This window comes from Oratosquilla oratoria, chromosome 2 (assembly GCF_046742065.1).
Source record: "Oratosquilla oratoria isolate Oo_2021 chromosome 2, ASM4674206v1, whole genome shotgun sequence".
NCBI lineage: Eukaryota > Metazoa > Arthropoda > Malacostraca > Stomatopoda > Squillidae > Oratosquilla > Oratosquilla oratoria.
The window spans coordinates 58,117,303-58,137,302 of record NC_134778.1 but is presented as its reverse complement, the minus strand read 5'-3'; positions in this window follow the sequence as shown (position 1 = coordinate 58,137,302).

Sequence of the window (20,000 nt, the reverse complement as noted above, 5' to 3'; positions counted from 1 at the left end):
CGTAAACCAAGCTGTCCATACCCCCTTCCGCGGGGAGAAGGAGAATGGAGGAAAACGAGAGGAGGGGAAAAGGAGAAGAGAGGAAAAGGAGAAGAGGGGAAAAAGAGAAGAGGGGAAAAGGAGAAGAGGGGGAAAAGAGAAGAGAAGAAAAGGAGAAGAGAGGAAAAAGAGAAGGGAAAAAGAGAAGAGAGGAAAAAGAGAAGGGAAAAGGAGAAGAGGGGAAAAGGAGAAGAGGGGAAAAGGAGAAGAGGGGAAAAAGAAAAGACGGGAAAAGGAGAAGAGGGGAAAAGGAGAAGAGGGGAAAAGGAGAAGAGGAAAAAAGAGAAGAGGAGAAAAAGAAAAGACAGGGAAAGAGAAGAGGGGGAAAAGAGAAGAGGTGAAAAGGAGGGGAGGGAAAAAAAGAGTGGAAAAGGAGAAAAGGGGAAAAGGAAAAGAGTGGAAAAGGAGATGAGAGGAAAAAGAGAAGAAGGGGAAAAGGAGAAGAGGGGAAAAGGAGAAGAGGTGAGAAGGAGAAGAGGGGAAAAGGAGAAGAGGGGAAAAGTAGAAGGGGGAAAAAGACGGGGAAAAGGAGAAGAGGGGAAAAGGAGAAGAGGGGAAAAAGACAAGAAGGGGAAAAGGAGAAGAGAGGAAAAGGAAAAGAGGGGAAAAGAAGAGGGGAAAAGAAGAGGGGGAAATGAAAAAGAAAGAGGGAGGAGGACAGGTTATATGAGTAGGAGGAGAACAAGGAAGACAAAGATGAGAAATGTGTGAAGGAGGTGGAGCAGAAGAGGAGGTGGAAGTAGTAAAGGAGGAGGAGGAGGAGGAGGAGGAGGAGGAGGAGGTGGAGCAGGGGAGGAAGAGGAGGAGGAGGAGGTGGAGCAGGGGAGGAAGAGGAGGAGGAGGAGGTGGAGGAGGAGGAAGGGAAGGACGAGAAGGAGAAGGAGGAGAAGGAGGAGGCGGAGGAGGAAGTGAAGGAAAAACAGGAAGAGGAGAGGGGGAAACAAGTGGAAAAGGAGAAGGAGAAGGAAGAGAAAAAGGTAGAGGTAGAGATGGAGAAGTAGGGGAAGAAAGACAAGAAAAATAGAAGGAAAAGAGGAAGGAGAAAGTTGAAGAGGAGGAGTCAGAGAAGTAGAGTCAAGAGAAAGAGAAGGAGGAAGAGGAAGAGGAGGAGGATAAAGAGTAGGAGGAGGGGAGGAGGAGGAGGAAGAGGAGGAGAAGAAGGAGGAGAGGAAGAAGAGGAGGAGGAAGAAGAGGAGGAGCAGAAAGAGGAGGAGGAGGAGGAAGAGGAGGAGGAGGAGGAAGTCGGGAGCAACGATGAGTTAAAAGATGGAAGAAAAGAAAGAAAAATGGATAAAAAAGAAAGAAAAGAAAAGAAAATAACACGGGACGAGGGAGGGATGCAAAGTAGTGTTGAAGAACACGTAAAAAGAGAAGACAACATACGAAAGGGAAGAGAGGACCTGGGAAAATCGGTGCTGAGGTGGAAGAAGAGGAAGAAGAGGATAAAAGGAAGAGAAAGAAGAGGAAGAAGGGAAAGAAGGGGAAGAAGAGGAAGAACGGGAAGAAGAGGAAGGAACAGGAAGAAGAGGAAAAAGAGGAAGAAACGAAAGAAGAGGAAGGGAAGCAAAAGGATGACAAAAGAAAGAAGAGGAAGAAGAGGAGGAAGAAGAGGAATAGGAAGAAGTCGGGGAAGAGGAGGAGGAGAAGTAAGGTCTGAAGGGGAGTGATATGAAAAAGAAGAAAAAGAAGACGAGGAAGAGGAGGAAAAAGAGGAAAATGAGCAAGAGTTTCGAGATGAAAGAGAGGAGAAAAACGAGAGGGGAGTTAGATTAGACATGTTGGTAAAGAGGAAGAGCAAGAGCAAGTACATTAAAAGAAGAGAATGAGAGGAGAAGAAAAAGAGGACAAAGAGAGGAAAAAGTAGGGAAAGGAAGTAGACGAGAAAGAGGGCGAGAAGGAGAAATAAGGAAATTGAGGAGAAAGAACAGGAGGAACAGCAGCGAGAGAAAATGGCGTCGAGGGAGAGAGAAACTACTTCTGGAAACGTAGCATTGTAAACACATAAGTTCTACTATTTGCCATAGTTGAAAAACATTATAGAAAGAAAACAAATTCAAGTAACTTGGTAAGAGGATACGAAATTTTACACGTCAAAGTTGTCCGGAATTTACGGGGGGGAAGAAATTGACAAATATAGAGTAGAGAATAGAAAAGTATGGAACGTAACAAACAAATAAGGACTGGGAGGTGGACATAAAAAACGGATGAAAATAATGAAGAAGAGGGGGAGGGAATAAAAAGAATAAAATAAAAATTGAGATAAAAAAAGTAAAGAAAAGAAGAAGCGGAAGAAGAGTGGGTGACGAGGAGGAGGAAGTGACGGAAGAGAAGAAGAAAGACGAGTATAATGAGGAAGATAGAGATATGAAGAGGAAATAGACGAAGAAGAGGAGAAGGAGGGATTTGAATATGAAGAAGAAAAGGAGGAGGATCAGAAGAATGAAGACGAAGAGGAGGATGAAAATGTGAAAAAATAAGAGGAAGAAGAGGAAGAAAAAATAATAGAGGACGAAGAAGAGAATTAGGATGGAAAGGAGGAGTAAGAAAGAGGAGGAAAATTAAAGAGGAGGGGAATAAGAGTAGAATAACAAGGATTCGGAACGCGAGGAGAAATAAAATGATGAGGATTAGAAGGAGGTGAAGGAGTTCTCAAAGAAGAGGAAGAGAGTTTGTAGGAGTAGAGGGACACGTAGGAAAAGTACGAAAAAGAGTTAAAAAAAAGAACGAGAAGAGGTGGATAGAGGTGAATAGAGGGGAGGAGGTATAGGAGAAGACTAAAGAGTTGGAAAAGAAAAAATGGAATAAGAAAGGGTAGAAGGGAATAAAAGAGGACGATAAAGAGAAGAAAGAAAGAAGAAGAAGAAAAAACATTGTCAACAGGGGACAGTACCTCTAACGACAGTCAAAGAATTGGTAAGGTGTGGCAAACACTGTAATAGGTTAAATGTTTTTTTGAGTGAATATTCTTACACACATAAACACATACACATACCAACGGCATTTTCCCCCCTTACAAGTGAGGTAGCCAAAGTCAAAGGCATAAAAACCACTCCCACCCATTTCATCCCCCACATACTCCCCTCTCATTTTCCACCCCTCCCTCCCTCTTTTCTTGGCTCCTCGTGGATGACGGGTAATATTTTTAAAGTCCATAAAATGTTAACGGCATAGAACATGTGCAGTCAATACCTCATACCGTGGGTGGGGCACAGGGGGTACACGAAAGATAAAGAAAAAGAAAGTGAAGGATAAGGAAGAGGAGAGAAAGAGAGAAAAGGAGTAGAAGAAGAAGGAACAACAGAAGAAAAATCAAGAAGGAAAATGAGGTTAAAAAGAGACAATGGAGACAAAAAAAAAATAAGATAAAATAAAAGAGAGATCAAAGGAAACAAAACAGAAGTAGAAGGTGAGGGACAAGAAGAAGAAGAACGAAACAAAAGAAAATGGGAAGAAGAATCAAAAGATGAATGAGAAAAAAGAAAACAAAAAAGACAAAAAAGAAAAAATAGTAGTAGCGGTGGTAATAGTAGAAGAAAAAGAAGAAGAAGAAGAAGAAGAAAATAACAACAAGAAGTAGAAGAAGGACAAAGGAGAAAAAAATGAAGGGGAAGAAGAAAAAGAAGAAAAAATATGAAGGAGAAATAGAACAAGAAAAAAAAGGAGTAAAAGAAATAGAAGAAAAAACGGAGTGGGAAAAGGAGAAGAAGAAGAAGAAGAAAAAGAAGTAGGAAAAGTAGAAGAAAAATAAGAAAAAGAGAAGAAAGTCTAGAAGAAAGAGGTAGATCGAAGAATGAGAAGGAGAAGGAGGAGGAGGAGAACGGGAAAGAAGAAAAAGGAGGAGAAGTCTGAGGCGGAAGAAGAAGAAGAAGAAGAAGATGGTTGGGTGGAGGGAACAGTGGTATCGGAAGGCTTCGAAAAGGAACAGTCATAATAAAGACTGGGAGCGATGGCAACGTAAATGATGATGGGGATGTTGTTAAAGGAAATGTATGCTGTTGAAAGGGGAATTTCACTGGTGTTGGCAGTGTCAGTGATGTTGTTTACGATGTTGGCAGCGATGGCCCTCCGTGTTTGAGGAGACTCGTTCTGGTCTGATGCCGAGAGTGGTCTTGTTAGCGATGTCATTTGGCTTCGTTTGCTTCCAGCGGTATTTTGTTGCCACTGACATTAGTGTTGGTAGTTTTTATGGCAAATGTACTGGGATGAGCTATATGTTTATCACTTTATATATCTATTTATTCATTTATATATATATATATATATATATATATATCTATATATATATATATATATATATATGTAAATATATATATATATATATGCTGAATACCACAGGGAAAAGAAAAATTCTTAGAATCCGAGCACTTTCGTGATATTTATTCACATCTTCAAGGATTACAATAGAATGAATAAGTACAGAGTAAGATGAGATATATATACACATGAGAGAGGTTTGACACATGGAAAGAGTACCACATAAGCTAATGTTTCTTTTCCCTGTGGTATTCAGCATATCGGTGTAGTCACGTGTGATTTGTGATACTTGGTGCATATATATATATATATATATATATATATATATATATATATATATATACTGTATATATATATATATATATATATGTATATTGTTGTTGCCACTGACATTAGTGTGCCACTTTTTATGGCAAATGTACTGGGATAAACTATATGGTCATCATTTTATATATATATATTTACTTATTCACTTATTTATTTATTTTATTTTATCTTCTTTTTTTGTCGCCACTGACATTAGTGTTGGTAGTTTTTATGGCAAATGTACTGGGATGAACTATACGGTTAGCACTTTATATATTTATCTATTTATTCACTTATTTATCTATTTTCTTTTATCTATCTTTTTTTTTAACATTTCCGTACTTGGTAATACTTTTCCTCTCATTCTAGTTTGCGATGACCAACCTTATTAATTTGCTTCCTACATCTTTGATAGTGAAAAGAAAAATATAGTCTATGTTATCCTTTCCCACACGAAGAACCTTTTTATATTTGTTCTAGCTGTCACTAAACTATTTAATTCATCTACGTGGTAATAGAATTATTAAATTAGGCGACATGTTCAGGACCGACATGGTTTTACTGTTGCTATCAATACTTTCATAATGATGAAGATGATTTTGTTTACACGAAAGAAACTGTATATTGTAAGAGTTACTTCTGCAAATATACCTATGAAATGTTATTAGTAACCTTTATGGCGATGGCTGAGTTACTATTGTTAGCATTTTCCCTATTCAAACAAATGTTATTATTTCTCTCTACATAACGATGACAGACGTTGTAATTATGTTAATTGCTTGGAATATTTCTGATTGTGCTGAAACAGTAAGAATACACTTTTGATCATTCGTTTTTGTAATTACTCTCTTTTGTTTTCCACTGATGCCTGTGGCTTCAACTAGGCAATCTTAATCAGCTGATGGACTGTACAAAATCTCTTCCGATGTATTTTAAAATTTAGTTTTAACTTATGCCACATGAATGCTTTTTGAGGGCAGCCCCAAGACCGATTATCAATCTTAAAAGTCTTTTTATTTATGTGATAATATCCTAGACATTGTAGTTTTCAAAAAGTGATAACTTATATTCTATGTATATACAGTTGAATTTTTTATTGAAGCAGGATTTTTAGAACATTTAATTTGAGGTGAATACATCTATCATAATTGGTTCTTAAATTTTTCAAAGCCTGGGTGACGATATCTGGGGTACTTGTAACTCAAAACCGTTGTTACAATTGGCTGACGTGAGTTATGTTATTAATGTTTTTAGTAACTTCGTATTGTAAAGAGTCACGGAGATGGTGATAGCACCGAATATGGTGATGTATTAGCGGTGTCTACAACGCTGTTCGTCTCTCGCTTTTTAAACAAAATTCTTCGGAAGGACTCAACGCTCTCGTAAAATTCCGGGCAGATAAGAACAAATTAGCTTTTGTGCGTAAGTGTGTCCCTCCAACACGCGGTGATGGCTACAGACCTTATTTCCAGATAAAACGATTTTTTTATATATAACAATGGGCGTGATGAAGGAATTCATAATGTTACAGGCTTTGTACTGATAGGCAAGACGCTTTCAAAGCTTTTATGACATTGTAGATGTTGTCGGATTCCGGGAAAACCGGTTTCAAGTGATCTAAAGATGACAGAACAAGTCGGCCTCAAGGAGGCTGGGAAAGATAAGGATCAAGGAGCCAGACGCTGCTTCTTTCCCAACCTTCTTAAGCTAAGTTTGCCCTGAGCTCAGGTTCGGGTGGATCAAACTCGCAGAGGCCAAAAGTAAAAAAAACAGAAGAGAGAAGGAATGTGTTAGATAAATTCTAAAGATGTTTATTTGTTTGTTATCATTTGTCTGTTTGTTTATTATTTGCTTGATTTTAATTTATCATTATCTATCTGTCAATCTACTATCATTTACTATTTGCCTGTTTGTTTATTATTTAACTATACCTATGCATTTATCTATTTTATTTATTTCTATTTATATTATTATAATTTCTTATTTATTTATTTCATTTACTTATTTATCATTATTATATATTTTGATTTTATTTTATTTATTTATTTATCTTATTATTTATTCATTTATACATATATATATATATATATATATATATATATATATATTTTTTTTTTTTTTTTGCATCCGACCTAGTTAAGGACCAAAAGGTCTCCTGTCGGCATGCTCCGACTTTGTAATCATTTGGTAATACCAAGGGTGGACACGTGGAAAGAAACTCTTCTATTGATAAAAAGAAGGTTTAAAGAGTAATGTGTAGCCAGAGGGGAAGGCTGGACAAGGGAAAGTAGATATATACGTGGTGGAGGGGAGTTTCTAGGAACAAATCGTGTGAGAATTGAGAGTCATGGAGGGGAGTTTCTAGGAAAAAGTTGTATGAGAGTTGAGAGTTATGGAGGGGAGTGTCTAGGAACAAGTCGTATGAGAGTTGAGAGTCATGGAGGGGAGTGTCTAGGAACAAGTCGTGTGAGAGTTGAGAGACGTAGGGAACAAGTCGTATGAGAGTAGAGAGTTATGGAGGGGAGTGTCTAGGAAAAAGTTGTGTGAGAGTTGAGAGTTATGGAGGGGAGTGTCTAGTAACAAGTCGTGTGATAGTTGAGAGTCATGGAAGGGAGTGTCTAGGTACAAGTCGTGTGATGGTTGAGTTATGGAGGGGAGTGTCTAGGAACAAATCGTGTGATAGTTGAGAGTCATGGAGGGGAGTGTCTAGGAACAAGTCGTATGAGAGTTGAGAGTCATGGAGGGGAGTGTCTAGGAACAAGTCGTGTGAGAGTTGAGAGACGTAGGGAACAAGTCGTATGAGAGTTGAGAGTTATGGAGGGGAGTGTCTAGGAACAAGTCGTGTGATAGTTGAGAGTCATGGAGGGGAGTGTCTAGGAACAAGTCGTGTGATAGTTGAGAGTTATGGAGGGGAGTGTCTGGGAACAAGTATGATAGTTGACATTCATGGAGGGGATTTTCTGGGAACAATTCGTTGTGAGAGTTGAGAGTTATGGAGGGGAGTGTCTAGGAACAAGTCGTGTGATAGTTGAGAGTCATGGAGGGGAGTGTCTAGGAACAAGTCGTGTGATAGTTGAGAGTTATGGAGGGGAGTGTCTGGGAACAAGTATGATAGTTGAAAGTCATGGAGGGGAGTTTCTGGGAACAAGTCGTTGTGAGAGTTGAGAGTTATGGAGGGGAGTGTCTAGGAACAAGTCGTGTGATAGTTGAGAGTCATGGAGGGGAGTGTCTAGGAACAAGTCGTTGTGAGAGTTGAGAGTTATGGAGGGGAGTGTCTAGGAACAAGTCGTGTGATAGTTGAGAGTTATGGAGGGGAGTGTCTAGGAACAAGTCGTTGTGATAGTTGAGAGTCATGGAGGGGAGTGTCTAGGAACAAGTCGTGTGATAGTTGAGAGTTATGGAGGGGAGTGTCTAGGAACAAGTCGTGTGATAGTTGAGAGTTATGGAGGGGAGTGTCTGGGAACAAGTCGTATGATAGTTGATAGTGAGAGTCATGGAGGGGAGTGTCTAGGAACAAGTCGTGTGATAGTTGAGAGTCATGGAGGGGAGTTTCTAGGAACAAATCGTATGAGAGTTGAGAGTCATGGAGGGGAGTGTCTAGGAAAAAGTTGTGTGAGAGTTGAGAGTTATGGAGGGGAGTGTCTAGTAACAAGTCGTGTGATAGTTGAGAGTCATGGAAGGGAGTGTCTAGGTACAAGTCGTGTGATGGTTGAGTTATGGAGGGGAGTGTCTAGGAACAAATCGTGTGATAGTTGAGAGTCATGGAGGGGAGTGTCTAGGTACAAGTCGTGTGATAGTTGAGAGTTATGTAGGGGAGTGTCTAGGAACAAGTTGTGTGATAGTTGAGAGTCATGGAGGGGAGTGTCTAGGAACAAGTCGTGTGATAGTTGAGAGTCATGGAGGGGAGTGTCTAGGAACAAGTCGTGTGATAGTTGAGAGTTATGTAGGGGAGTGTCTAGGAACAAGTTGTGTGATAGTTGAGAGTCATGGAGGGGAGTGTCTAGGAACAAGTCGTGTGATAGTTGAGAGTCGTAGGGAGTTTCTGCCCCAAAGGAAATGTGAAGGAAATTTATATGAGGAGTTAAAAGACAAGCCCAGGATCCTCCTGTGACTAATTAACCTTTAGCCAGCTAATAAGGGACCTTATACGTAATAATTAGCTGCCTTCCACGTAATAAGCCCGCAAACATCAACATTAATTCCAGCGTCGCCTCTCTAGTTTTATTTTCTTGTACCGTAAGAAAAAATCATAAACGTATTTTACCACATGCTCAGAAGTTTTCGATATTCTATAATTTAGATAGATAGACACACCCTGCGGAGTTATGATTAAGGTACTTCTATCTTGGACGAAAACCTAACAAGCCATATACTAGTATATAAAAATCTTATCTGCATGTTGAGTTTCTTAGCTTCATGATATTTCGTTAATGAATTTGCAACAGGTTTTCGTCCGTTGTCAGTGTTCCTCATCAGGTGCTCTAAGGCTGAGCACAGCCTCCTCCCAACACTGATTACTCGAAAACAGAAATCTCGTCCAGTAAAAGAATCTGGTGACAGATGTGAAAAAGACATTAAAAGAATACGAGACACCAACAAGATAAGACCAGGTTTCACGCACACGTATTCTGGACTCTCCCACAAGTTAATCTGTCTGATCCTAGAAAAAAGTTAATGTAAAATGATCGAAAAATGAAGTTACCCCCTAGCATTACACATACTCACAATCACATATACACAAGCACATACACACAAATACGCACACACACACACACACACACACACACACACGACTCGGTGGCGCGGTTGGTAGAGTCCCAGACTGTCAGTATGGCGGTACCGGCGGTACCTGGTTCGAATCCTACCCAGGGCTGAAATTATTTCAGTATCGCTGCGCTTCGAGTCGTTACTCCAACTCTCGTGGGCGGGGAGTTGGGTGTGTGTGTGTGCGTGTAAGGTCATATCATTACTCATAGATCGGTCATACGAGCTCTGAGCTCTCTTCCGGGAGGGAAATAGCTGTCGATCACGAGTCCAACACGTGATCCAAAGACAGAGGTGAATCACACACACACACACATACAAACACACAAACACACACACACACACACACACACACACACACACACACACACACACACACACACACACACACACACACACACACACACACACACACACACAAACACACAAGATGGAGAACAGTAACAAGTGGAGTTCCACAAGGTTCAGTGCTTGCACCAATAACATTTCTTGTCTACGTTAATAACATAGTGGGAGGTACAACAAGCTATGCTTACATGTTTGCAGATGGCGCAAAACTCACGCAAAGAGTAAAAAACGAAGAGGACTTTAGACAACTGCATAATAATGTAGACACTATGTCTGTATGGAGCCAAGAGTGAGAGATAAATTTCAATACTACTGAATAGATAAATAAATAAATATAATAAATAAAGTAAAATTAATATATTTAGGTCACTAAAGGGGATGGATTACACTGACAGTAGAAATCTCTTGATTAAGTATAGGACGGATCAAAGAGATTATGAAAAGAAATTAAGGACGACTATGTGTCTAAAGCAGCCCTGTGCAACCTGCGGCCCTTAAAGGCTTTCATTGTGGCCCTTTCTCCTAAAAATAAATAAGCTATAGTGCGGCCCTCGGAGAGAGAGAGAGAGAGAGAGAGAGAGAGAGAGAGAGAGAGAGAGAGAGAGAGAGAGAGAGAGAGAGAGAGAGAGAGTGTTACCAATTAGAGCCCACCGAAAGTTTGACTAAATTCATATTCTTGTATACCAATTTCACCATATTTTTTCTATTTCATTCACTAAGGTACAAATTTTAATTATATTAGAACAGAAAATAACATATTATTTGAAATTTTTAATTATTAGATTGAGTGATCCTTGGCTGTCTTTCATTTGCTAAATAATGGTCAGGAAAATGTCTGTGTTTGATGATTTCTATTTCAATGATCCCAGTTAACCAATATTAAGTAATTATCTACGTTTGTACAATATAATGATAAGGTACGGTAGCCTTTCATTTGCTCATTTATAGTAAGGAAAATACATTTGTTTCGGACAAATCTTATTTTTGTGATCGCAATTTAAACAGTAGTAAATAGTAGTAAATAACATGAAATAGTAAGGTTATGTGGCCCTTCATAACAACAGAATCGTGATTAGTGGCCCTTTGGGAAAAAAGGTTGCACACCCCTGGTCTAAAAGATGTGAAGAAATCTAAAATTTCTATATAGATTCTTACAGAATCATATTGGTAGATAAATTTATACATTTGACGGTATTTGCTACAAGAGTGTGTAAGTGCACAATGATACTGAATAGGTTATGGTTAGCAATTAAAGACATTACCACACGTACGCTTAAAACCCACTATCGGGGAAATAATATCAGAAATACAAGGTATCCGTATATTTCGACTACTATCTGTAATCCTCTTCAGCAGAATGGTTACAAAAAGATAGTGAGGTTGTGAGGTGTACAGAAAAGGGGACGGGGAAAAGAGGGGGGGACTTAGGTTACATGCCCCCCTCCCCCCACACTTTTCCACGTCCCCTTTCCTGTACGTCTCACTACCTCATTTATACCTGTACTCTATCTTCCTGTAGCCATTCTGCTGAAGAGGATTACAGATAGTAGTCGAAATATACGGATCTCCTGTACTTCCGATACTATTTCTCCGATAGTGGGTTTAAAGTGTACATTTACAAATGTATTATAACATTACATTTTCCTATATTACCACATGTACATCATCGATGTTGTACATAAGCGAATCGTTTAATACCAACGTAATCCAATTTCATTTAATTGAAATGGAACAACGTAAGAAGTAAATTAAAGACACTCTGAAGTCAACAAACTTACTATCTAGGTAGTCGCACAGAATTCCAATAACTTATACTTTGAATCAAAGTATTCCTATCAATCTCTTGATATTACTGTATTCATAATATCTATAAAACAAATTATTCTCCTCATTGAATTCGCATCCTCTCGAGAGGAGGAGCTGGCTTATCTTTAAGGGATTCTCAAGTTCTTAGGATAATTCAATTGCAAATCGCATCAACTCGCAGAAATATAAATTTTTGGTGGAAAAGAAAGTGTTTCTCCGACAATTCCTTACGTTCGCGGAGTTCCCATACCTTCGCTTCTTCCCTTCCTTGCTGCCAAATCATCCACTTTCTCATTTTCAAAGATACAGACTTCATTTTCCACCTTTGTCTTTCAACCTTTTCCCTTCCTTCTCCCTCTTCCGCTTAGCTCAACTCCTATCACTCTCCTATCCATTTCCCTTTCTTTTCTCCTATTTTCTTTCTTCTCTATTTTCCTACTCCCTTCTCTCTCTCTCTCTCTCTCTCTCTCTCCTTCCCTCACATTTTCCTCTTCTTTTCTCCTATTTTTCTTTCTTCTCTCTTTTCCACCTCTCTTTCTCTCTTTCCCCTTCCCTCATAGTTTCCTCTTCTTTTCTCCTATTTTTCTCTCTTCTCTCTTTTCCTCCTTTCTTTCTCTCTCTCCTTCCCCTTCCCTCACAGTTCTTTTCTCCTATTTTTCTTTCTTCTCTCTCTCTCTCTCTTTCTCTCTCTTTCTCTCCCCTTCCCCATTCCTCACAGTTTCCTCTTCCTTTCTCCTTCACCATCTTCCACTCTCCCTCCCCTTCTCTTCCTACCCTCCCTCTTGCCTTTCCTCCTCCCTCCTCCCATGCATTTTTTTCTCCTTACCTCCATCACTCTCACTTTGTTCTCGCCCTCCTACCCTCTTTCCCTTCTTATTACTACTAAATGGAATGTTCATCCTCTGTTGCTGGGTTTAAGGCCTTCATAACCCAAAACTCGCCCACCCGTGCTCTCTTTCTCTCTTTCCCCTTCTTTCTCTAGTTCTCATTCTCCCCTTCTCTCTCTAGTTCACTTTCTCTTGCTCTCCCACTCTCCTTCTCTCTCTCTCTCTCTCTCTCTCTCTCTCTCTCTCTCTCTCTCTCTCTCTCTCTCTCTCTCTCTCTCTCTCTGTCTCTATCTCTCTCTCGCTCTCCCACTCCCTTTCTCCCTCTCTCTATCTGTCTCTCTCTCCCTACCTCCCTCTCTCTCCCCTTCTTTCTCTCTATCTCTCTCTCTCCTTTTCTCTCTCTATCTCTCTCTCGCCCTCTCCCTCTCCTCCCCCCCCTCTCTCTCTCTCTCTCTCTCTCTCTCTCTCTCTCTCTCTCTCTCTCTCCCTCTCTCTTTCCCCGGACTAGCAGGGGCCCCCGGAGTCTTCCCGCAATGGGGCCCTTATTAAAGATTCATGGGCCAATTATTCTCAATATGGAGATTTTTCTTAACGCATTTTATCCCGTCAACATTTTGAAGGTCAGAGATTTCCAGCTATTCAAGAAATCGTACCTGGGCCCATCATTCCATATTTCTTCAGCGAAATTCCAAAATGTAAAGGTTGGGTAACTTTGTATCTGCATACAAATATTGATCTGGCCATTACGTTTTCCCATAACACGATGACTCATTGATATTTGCTTTGGCTGTTCAGCAATAATGGAGTGATATAGCATATTCTGATATGGAAGAGGGACGATTACTGCAACCTCTTTCTCCTCTATGCCTTCCAGTGCAACATCTTAATTCACATATCTTCAGGTAAAGTACATAATTGTAATTACTTTCTCTTACACACACACACACACACACACACACACACACACACACACACACACACACACACACACACACACACACACACACACACACACACACACACACACATTGTATATACATATATATATATATATATATATATATATATATATACATATATATATATATATATATATATATATATATATATGCAAAATAACCACAGAAGAGAAACTTGTAGACATTAAGTACTTTCGTATATTACATCTTCAGTCTGAAGATGTAATATACGAAAGTACTTACTGTTTACAAATTTCTCTTCTGTGGTTATTTTTCATTTTCGTATCACGGTGATGTGATTGCTTGCATATATACATATATATATATATATATATATATATATATATATATATATATATATATATATATATGTATATATATATATATTATATATATATATATATATATATATTATCCACACACCACATCATCTTACCCACAGTGGGAAGTGACGATTGTGATAGTGAAGCTTTCAAACCGTAATTTACTACTACAGCTAGCACTATAACTAATTCTAGTATTCATAAAACTCTCATTACTACTATTATTACCAATATAATTAGTATTACTACTACTAGTACATGTACTACTTCTACTTATAATTACTAATATTATTACTGCTTAAAAGTGGCAGTCTGCCGACAAGATTGACTAGATAAACCATATGAGGACGGAGCCTTTATTTGTACGACGTTTCGCTTATTACAGCTTTTTCAAGTACAAGTTGAGATACAAATGCTTGAGATTAAATAAGGGGAAAGGAGGGAACGGGGAGAGAAAAAGGGGGGGGGGAAGGAAGAGGAGGAGGAGGAGGAGGAGGAGGAGGAGGAGGAGGAGGAGGAGGAGGAGGGTGGTGGGATGGACACTGGGAAAGGATGAGAATGCCGGCCCAAACGTCCGTGAGCGAAATGTCCACAAAGGGTGGTTTAAGTATTTAATATTTTGCTGGCCATGGGTATTAGGGGAATAATGTGAGGAGATATGTTAAACATGCCCCTGTTTTGTTCAATAGTGTTCGTTCCTTGAATGATTGCTGCTTCTAAACACTTCCTGCGGATTTTGTCTGGTTCCCGCATCAGCAGCTCTGCATTCTTCCAGTCCATAAGATGGTTTTCCTTGTTTCTATGTGTCACACATGCATTGGTGGTGACATCATGCCTGACGTCGTAACGGTGTTCACGTATTCGTGTATTCAGGTCACGTGACGTTTCTCCGATGTAAACTTTATCACATCCTGAACACGGAATACGATAAACACCGGCTTTGGTGCTCGGTGTCTGGTTGTTGTGTGTTTCCGTCTTCGTGATGTCTTTTATTGTTCTGCTTGTCTGACACACTATTTCCAAGTTGGTGGTTCTTAAAAGACGTGTCAGGTTGGTGGCAACGTCGCCGGTTGGCAACACGAGACGTCTAGTTGTGCTGTCCTGCTGCCTACGGCTTTCCCGAATCTTAGCGGCCTGCTGTTTGCAATTATCTAAAAGAAACTCTGGAAATTTTAGTGTTAAAAAGGTCTCTTTAATAAACCTGCACTCTTCTTCTAAGTATTTTGCACTACATATCCTAAATGCCCTAAGGAAAAAAACCTATTACTACTCCTCATGTGTCCCCTCGGATAAGGTAATACAGCTCCTTAGTGATAGAATCGAGAAGGAGAAAATCGACTTCCCCCTGCCCCCCAACCATTTTGTCGATTTGATCAAACTTTGTGTTGAATTTAATTATTTTAAATTCCAGGACAGTTTCTTCCACCAGAAATTTGGCATGGCCATGGGCTCTCCATTAAGTGCAGTCCTGGCTAATTTATTCATGGAATTTCTAGAAACAGGACCCTTTGCCAACATCGTTCCCGAGCATGTGACCTGGCTGCGATATGTGGACGATATCTTACTCGTCACACCCAGGCGTTTCAATCTTCAGCGCTTGCAGACGGCCTTAAACGAAGTGGAGCCCACCATTCAGTTTTCCCTAGAGGAAGAAATCCACGATTCTCTTCCTTTCCTGGACACACACATCTTTAAGTACGGTAACCAATTTGAATTCAAAGTGTATAGAAAGCCTACCAACAAAAATGATTTAATTCATTTCTACTCCCACCATGATATAAGGACCAAGAGAGGAGTAGTAATAGGTTTTTTCCTTAGGGCATTTAGGATATGTAGTGCAAAATACTTAGAAGAAGAGTGCAGGTTTATTAAAGAGACCTTTTTAACACTAAAATTTCCAGAGTTTCTTTTAGATAATTGCAAACAGCAGGCCGCTAAGATTCGGGAAAGCCGTAGGCAGCAGGACAGCACAACTAGACGTCTCGTGTTGCCAACCGGCGACGTTGCCACCAACCTGACACGTCTTTTAAGAACCACCAACTTGGAAATAGTGTGTCAGACAAGCAGAACAATAAAAGACATCACGAAGACGGAAACACACAACAACCAGACACCGAGCACCAAAGCCGGTGTTTATCGTATTCCGTGTTCAGGATGTGATAAAGTTTACATCGGAGAAACGTCACGTGACCTGAATACACGAATACGTGAACACCGTTACGACGTCAGGCATGATGTCACCACCAATGCATGTGTGACACATAGAAACAAGGAAAACCATCTTATGGACTGGAAGAATGCAGAGCTGCTGATGCGGGAACCAGACAAAATCCGCAGGAAGTGTTTAGAAGCAGCAATCATTCAAGGAACGAACACTATTGAACAAAACAGGGGCATGTTTAACATATCTCCTCACATTATTCCCCTAATACCCATGGCCAGCAAAATATTAAATACTTTAAACCACCCTTTGTGGACATTTCGCTCACGGACGTTTGGGCCGGCATTCTCATCCTTTCCCAGTGTCCATCCCACCACCCTCCTCCTCTTCTCCCTCCTCCTCCTCCTCCTCCTCCTCTCCTCCTCCTCTTCCTTCCCCCCCCCCCTTTTTCTCTCCCCGTTCCCTCCTTTCCCCTTATTTAATCTCAAGCATTTGTATCTCAACTTGTACTTGAAAAAGCTGTAATAAGCGAAACGTCGTACAAATAAAGGCTCCGTCCTCATATGGTGTTTATCTAGTCAATATTATTACTCTTCTAATTAGTATTACTCCTCCTCCTCCTCCTCCTCCTCCTCCTCCTCCTCCTACTACTACTACTACTACCACTACTACTACTACTTATACTACTACATATTACTAAACTACTTTTACTTTGTTACTTTTGCTATTACAACTATTACTATTGTTACTAGTACTATCACAATAACTATTACTACTACTACTATTACCACTACTACTACTACCGCTGCTGTTATTCTTTATCATAATATCAATCTGTGTCATGAGCATGTTTCTGCCCGAGAGTGACCCTGCCCTGCGGACGACCAAGGAAGTTGGGCGCAGAAGATTTCCGTTCGAAGGGAGCGTCCCCTCCAGGGGTGTAAGTCGCCGATGAAGAGCGTCCCAAAGAAGAAGAATGGCTTGGGCAGCCATGAAGGGACCGGCGCACCCCGACTTCGACTCTAAGGGCAAGAGTCAAGTCCCTTTCTACGACGATATGGCCTGGGCAGCCATCAGAGGGACCGACGTTAACCGTGGCTGACTCTGGGAGCAAGAGTTAAAGTTCCTTCAATAAGACATGGCCTGGGCTGCCATGAAAGGGACCAATGCTACCGTGGCTGACTCAAGGATCAAGAGTCATTGGGCCTTAAAAAGAAAATTTTGGGCTTTTTTTCTTATGTGGGCTTACACTAAACGGGCTCAAACCTATGCGACATGGTCGCTGAAGAAAGCCTCTGGGCTTTGAAATTTTTTATGGGCTTTTTTGAAACGACTACATGAAATCGACGGATCATCATCACTTGGGCTGAAAATAGTAGTTGCAGGCCAGCAAGAGCCGTAAGTCAACAAATTGACTTATGAAAATGGGCTATAGCAAGAAAATTTTGGGCTTTTTCGCATTGGGCTTACATCAAACGGGCTTTTTGGAAAGGGCTACATTAAATCGACGGATCTTCATCACATGGGCTGAAAATAGTAGTTGCAGGCCAGCAAGAGCCGTAAGTCAACAAATTGACTGGAATCGTTTAGGCTTCATAAGGGCTAGCCCTCAGCTGAATAAAATAATTTGGTTTTACATTTGAAAAATATCTTGAGAGATATTAGTTCAGTGAGCTTGGTAACATCATGTATTTTGCATAAGGTAAACTTCTTAGTTGTATAGAATCACTTGGCAGGAACCAGAAAATCATAAACATATGTAAACAATCGTGTCTCGACAGTTTGCTGAGGTTTACGAGTATTTTATCAATAACCTTGGCACCCACCCAACCGACCCTACTTCGGCAGCGAGGTGTTTATGCCATGACTCCTCACACGAAGCCAACAAGTCACAGCGACCGTCAATTGAAACCTTTCTTGCCAGTGCCAGACGATTAAAAAAAAAAAAAAAAAAAAAAGGTTAAGTTTTTATGTTAGACCCCATTGAATTCGACAAACTTATTGCATTGAATTGCGTCAGTTTGAACAATATGCTTGTGTATATGATGTACAAAGGGTATGTAAAATTATCAATAAAAAATGAAGAAAAAAATTACTCACTCGCGAAGTCTCCTTGAAGAGTTCCATGTCGAAGTACCAGAACCTCTTTTCAGTGACCAGAGCATCTTGAGAAAACAAGAACCTTTTTCTTATTGCCAAGAACTCCACAAATTGCCCAGAAACTCTTTCCAGTGCCACTTTTGCACAGAATACTGGAAGTGCCCAGACACTCTCGAAGTACCAAGAAACTCTTTTCTGGGCCTAGAGCTCTTGAAGAACCCTAAGACTTTTGTCAGTGGTCAAACTTTCTTTTCAATGATCTTTTCCAGAAAATATTTCCAGTGACCAGAAGCTCTCGAAAAATCAAGAAACACTCCTTAGCCAACATACCCTATAAATGGTATTATCTTTTTCCAGCGCCCTCTTTTCATGGAACACTCGAAGTGCCTTGGCACTTTCAAAGAACGCAGAAACTCTTCTCAGTGCCCAGGAGGTCTGGAAGAAGCCAGAACCTTTTGGAAAGCCCAGACACTCTTTTTAGTCCCCTTTTTACATTCTTAAAATACCCTGAAACCTCTTTTCAACAACCGACATATCTATCAAAGAACCCAGAAGTTCTTTTCCTTGCCAAGGTGGTCTCAAAGTGTCCAGACACTCTTTTCAATTATCAGTTCTCTTAGGCCCTAGAAACTCGAAGTGCGTAGAAACTCGTTCCGGTACCAAACACACACACACACACACACACATTTTCCGCATAAGTGGATGGAGAGGAGGGAAGGGGTCGTCGATTAAGTGAAGCGGCTTTACTGTGAATGTACTGTGTCTTACTGCATTGCTTCTGATCCAGGACAGTGGGCGGAAGAAGGGATGACCCTTCATCCATGAAGTGCAATGACGAGAGGGAGGAAAGGGGGGTGGATAGGAGTGGAATGGGTGGGAGTGAAATGGGTGGGAGTTGTTACTTGCAATCTGTCTTGGCTACCTCCCTTATAAGGGGGGAAAAGCCTTTGGTGTATACATACATGCATACATACATACTGTACATACATACACAATATATACATATATATATATATATATATATATATGTATATATATATATATACATATATATGCGCGCGGGCCTGTGTGTGTGTGTATGTGGGCGTAGGTGTGTGTCTGTGTGTGCGTTCGTTCGTGCATGTCTGTCCTGAGGGGCACGTGTGCATCACCGTGTTAATATTATTTTCACAAACAGTTTAGAACAAAAAATAAAGAGAATCTTAGGCACCACAAGATCGGGGAGATAACACTACATGACTCTCCTCTTGTTCGTGTTTAAGTCTCTTCCTTGGGTAACCTGATTTTCTTCTATGGACCATAATGAAGGGGTTGGAGGGGACATGGGGGAGGAGGGGGAGGAGGAGGAGGAGGAGGAGGAGGAGGAGGAGGAGGAGGAGGAGGAGGAGGAGGAGGAGGAGGAGGAGGAGGAGGAGGAGGAGGAGGGTGAGGGTGTTTGAAGTATGGTGATTCAAAAGCATAGGGAGAGAGAGGAAAGGTAAAGGAAATGTTTGGTTGTATGTTGATTATGGGAGGTGGAAGAAGAGGAGCTGAAGAATGGAAGAGAAGGACGAAATGGAGGATGATTGTCATTATGCCTATCGTGTGCAGAAGAAAAGGACTATGAGAGGAAGCTGGAGTAATAGGAACAGAATGAGGAAGGGGTAAGATGGTGAGAGGTTAATGTCGAAGAAGAAGAAGGATTACCATTACTTTTGCCATCTACACCTAGATTAGGACTTGGAAAAGAAGCACAAGGATGAGCAGGAAGAGAAGGTGGAATAGTATCAAGAGAAGGACAAGTGGAAGAAGAATCGAAGGAGAAAGGGATGGAGGTGTATGATGAGGAGGAGTAGAAGAGGAGAGGAGGAGGAGGAGAAGGTGTAGGAGGAGGAAGAGGAGGGAGAGGAAGAAGAGAAAGGACAGATTCCATTATCTGATGTTCTTGTATTCTGAACAAAGCGAAAGACGTGGGCGGGAACACTCGTATCTTCGAAAAAAAAAAAACCATTTATAAAAGAAGCACTCAGTCATCAACTCTTTTGGCAACACGGTAAGTATTACAAGCAGGAACGTCCTTTCAAGATTTATCTCTTTTAATGCCAAGTTGCGCTTTATTTATCAGATCTGTAAG